The sequence below is a fragment of the Callorhinus ursinus genome, unplaced genomic scaffold (genome assembly GCF_003265705.2).
Source record: "Callorhinus ursinus isolate GAN/ISIS: 27379988/994484 unplaced genomic scaffold, GSC_fseal_2.0 scaffold73, whole genome shotgun sequence".
NCBI lineage: Eukaryota > Metazoa > Chordata > Mammalia > Carnivora > Otariidae > Callorhinus > Callorhinus ursinus.
Window position 1 is genome coordinate 4,661,138 of NW_027397135.1, and position 4,124 is coordinate 4,665,261.

General features: G+C 44.6%; 1 pseudogene; it reads right to left on the reverse strand.

Annotated features, from left to right (window-relative positions):
- Positions 1–833: 833 nt before the first annotated feature.
- LOC112809812 (5S ribosomal RNA) lies at positions 834–952 on the reverse strand (annotated as a pseudogene).
- Between the last annotated feature and the right edge of the window lie 3,172 nt (positions 953–4,124).

A 4,124-nucleotide genomic window follows, 5' to 3' on the forward strand; every position in this document is an offset into this window, starting at 1 on the left:
GTCCGGGCTAAGCAAGCTGCTCCGGTTTGCTCTCTGGAGCTTTTGTTTCTGGAGGAGCCGAGAACTCACATCCCACTCCTCAGTGAGCCCCCAGAGAAAAGCAGTCACTCCCGTCTCCCCAGTCTCCCGCCGCACTCCGTGCTCACCTGGCCTGTCACCGAGTGTTTCTGTCTCTGGCACCCGACCCCGTGTGGAGTCTCCAAACCCAGCAGATCCCTGCGGTGCGCTCCCGCGCCGCTCCTCCCGGGGGAGGAAAGGGAGTCTCCCTGGATCTGCCGCTTGTTGGGTCCCTGCTGGAGGAGCAGTGGCCCGACTGGGCTGTGGATCACGGTTTATGGCCACCCCGAGCTGAGAGCCCGCGCCTCGGCTCCGTCTCTGCAGCCAGCTTCCCCGCTCCGATACCTGGGAGCTCTGGCGCACTCAGGCACCCCCGGTCTTTCTGTGACCCCGAGGCTCCAGAGACCACACTGTCCTGCGAGGGTCCCACCCCCCGCTTAGCCACTGGAGCGACGTCCCTCCGCGGAGCCGGCTTCTAAAAGGTCCGATTTTGTGCTCCGCGGCTCTAGCACTTGCCAGAAGCGGCCGACGGAGGCCCCCTCCCCCGCCATCTATCCTCCCGAATATCGCCTCGGATTCACTTCTCCGCACGACCTACCTTCCAGTAGGTGGTCGCTTTTCTGTTCAGAGAGTTGTTGCTATTCTTTTCTTCGATCTCCTGTTGAGTTCGTAGGTGTTCAGAATGGTTTGATCCCTATTCACCTGAATTCCTGAGACCAGACGAAATCCAGGTCTCCTACTCCTCCGCCATCTTGCTCCACCCCCCTCAAGGAAAAAGCCTATGGCACCCGGTATTCCCAGGCGGTCTCCCATCCAAGTACTAACCAGGCCCGACCCTGCTTAGCTTCCTAGATCAGACAAGATCCGGCGCAATCAGGGTGGTATGGCTGTAGACTATATACCCATCTTAATAGGAGACTAGGAGAGGGTATTTAGACAATTTGGAGAGTAAGTGATTTTTAGGAGAGATGAATGGGCCCTTAAAAGAAGAGATGGGAAGTGTGATAATGTGTGACCAAGTGTTTCTGGGTGTGCTGTCAACTTCTAGTCTCCTCTCCTGTGATGAGTCCATCTTCCTGGTTGATGAAACTTCTGGGAAGGGGATTTATAACAGTTGAGTTCCTTTTAGAGGACCTGTCTTTAGGTAGATAAGGGAGCTCAAAGATAGAAAGCTTCTCTTTGCATTTACTGTTTTTCAAGTGTCTTCAGTTCAAAGTAATCAATACACCAAAGTGGTACATTTTGGGGTGGCATTTCCTGAACCCCTTCCAAAGAAGACAAGAAAGTGAACAAGGTCTTTGTAGAGTGAGAGACAAGTACAGTGAGAGATAAACAGATGACCTTGAATAGAGCTGCAGGGCATGGCTATGATTGGGGGACAGGAAAGAGAAGTTAGAAAAAGAATAGTTGTCTCCAAGTTGGGCTCCCCATTTCCCTCAAGTTCTAATTAGTCAAAGACTCCTATTACTATCCCCATAGTTATACAAACAGTGTTTAAGAGGTTCAGAAGATCAAGGGGCAAAAAAGTATTAAACTGACATTCATGGTGATGGTGAAACAAATCAATGCTGGTGAAACTCAAAGACCGGGGGTTTGTCTGTGGCTAAATGTAAAAAGCTTTTTATCCTTCCAACATGTTGGTTGTCTCCAAGGGGCAGGAGTACTAATGAGATCATGATTAAAGATGCAGTCTTTGAAAAGGCTGTTTATTTGTGGAATATTCTCTACATTTTTTGTAATAAATAAATAAACAAGTTAAATAAATTAAAAGCTCTGTGCCACTGGCTATGTGGGAACAAGAGGCAGATGAAGGAGTCTAGTACAAATCCCTTTCAATTAGGGGAAAAAAGAGCTCAAATACATATCCTTGCATGAATATTTAGAGTGTTCCCTTAAACTATAGAAAGAAAAGAATCTTCTCTGAATTCAGGATAGCATTTTATTTTGGTGTCTATAAACTACTAATAATGATTTCATGGAATTTACAACTATTTCTTTAAAATTTTCAGCAGCTCATTTTGGAAGGAATGTGTCAATTTCTCAGCCTTCTTGCCTATTTCTCTAGACCCAAGAAAATTAGGCCACTATCAGAATAAATATTTTCTAGGGCATTGTGGTGTAATTTGGGGTAAGTCAGACAAATTAAGCCACGATGAGCTACAGGAAGCCATATCAGAGCAATATGGAAATGGGGAGAATCTAGCTAAATGCCACCACACTGAAATACCTGGTGTAGCCCAGCAAGCCCTGCAGTGGGAGTGGTTCTGACATCGACTCTGGACAGTTATTCCCCTGCCTTTGTATGTGATGCACACTTTGTGTCATGTCTACATGCTTCATGTTGCTTGCTCTCAGTCCCTACCACTTTGCTTATCTGAGTATGAAACACCACAAGGATTTTACTAATTGGAAACAGCTTAATATAATTAATCTGTAAAAAATTATAATTTCACAGATTGTATTTTTATCACTGTCAAAAAATAAGCAAAAATATTATTTAAAAACTTTGGCCAACCAACGAACATTTCTCTGAAAGAGAAAAGGATTCTTATACTTTGTGCAAGTACCCCAGTCTGGCTTTTCATGATGTTCAGAGCTGTTTTGAGGGTAAGTGAAGCTTTTTAAACAAAAGGAAAAGGAATGAAACACATTTGGACCACACACTCTGTGCTAGATGCTGGAGATGCTTCATAGATATCATTTCCATTCTATTCCTTTTGTGGGGAGCTTTAAGTACACTTGCAATTGGCAGAAATTTCAATTTTCATCAGGGAAATAATAAAGGGAATTGGGAATGACTGAAAGGGCAGGGCAGCATTGAGAAAGATATTTTGAGCCAGGTCCATTTGGCAGGCAGCTCAGAATTGAACATGAGAGGCACCATAGGTCAACATTAACAGTCATTTCTCAGAGCAAGCTTGTTTCATCAGGAAGTACAATAGCAAATGTTGGTTGGCTGAATCATAATTAGGCAAAAGGAAACACAAATCAACCTGTATTAAAGAGGTCAAGGAGAGTCAGAAGTGAATGATGGAAAAGGAAGACTGGGAAAATAAGACCATGGGAATTATCTAACTGCTCTGTAAACGTCTGAATAAATTTGCATTCTCCCCAGTAATGAAAGTGAGAACTTTCCCTCCAATTTTGCAATTGCTCAATGTCACCAAACTTTATGTTGTTTGCAAACTCAGATTTCGTCTAGGCTGTTAGAAGTCAGTTGTTTTGTGGAGGGTAGTAGTTGGACAGGGTTCAAGTGGGGATTCCTGGGAGCTGGCAAGGGTCTGCTCTGGACCTGGCTATGGTTATGAACTGTGGTTCAGTTTGTGGCAATTTATCAGGCTGTACAATTAAGATATATACATACATTATACTTCAATCAAAAAGTTTTAAAAATGCCTGGGAATCTAATTAAAGTACCTTGTTACACTTTTAACCTGGCTTCCCCAATTACCCTAGGACTGAGCACCTTTTAAGTTTTTCTTGAGGAGGGAAGCAAGATGACAAGAGGAGTAGGGGACCCTGTTTCAACTGGTTCCCTGAATTTAGCTAGATATCTATGAAACCATTTTGAACACCCACAAAATCAGCCTGAGATATAAGAATATATATCTGGATCTCTAGAAACAGAAAAATGACTGCTTTTTGCAAGGTAGGACATGCAGAGTCCTGAATCTGCAGGGAGATATCAGAAAATAAACAGAAGGGGAAGGGAGCCTCTATAAGCTGGCTCCTGGAAAGTGATGAACACCAGAGTGCAAAATCAGAACCTCCAGAAATCTGCTCTAGTGAGAGACATCCCTCTCTGAAAGGGGCTCTGAAAATGAAAAAGCAGAATTCTAGGTAGGGCATTGTGGTCTCAGGATACAAGGAGCCACAGAGCAAAAGGGGGAGCCTAAACCAGTAGAGGGCCCCAGCAGTGGGGCCAGGAAGCAAGTTATGGTCACCAAGCCCAGGAAGGGACTCTCAGCTCAGATCACCATAAACTGGGAGCTGGTCGAGAATTGCTCTTTTCCTGAGCAGCCTGAAAAAATTTAGAACCTGCACCAGTGAATGGGCAAAAACTCATA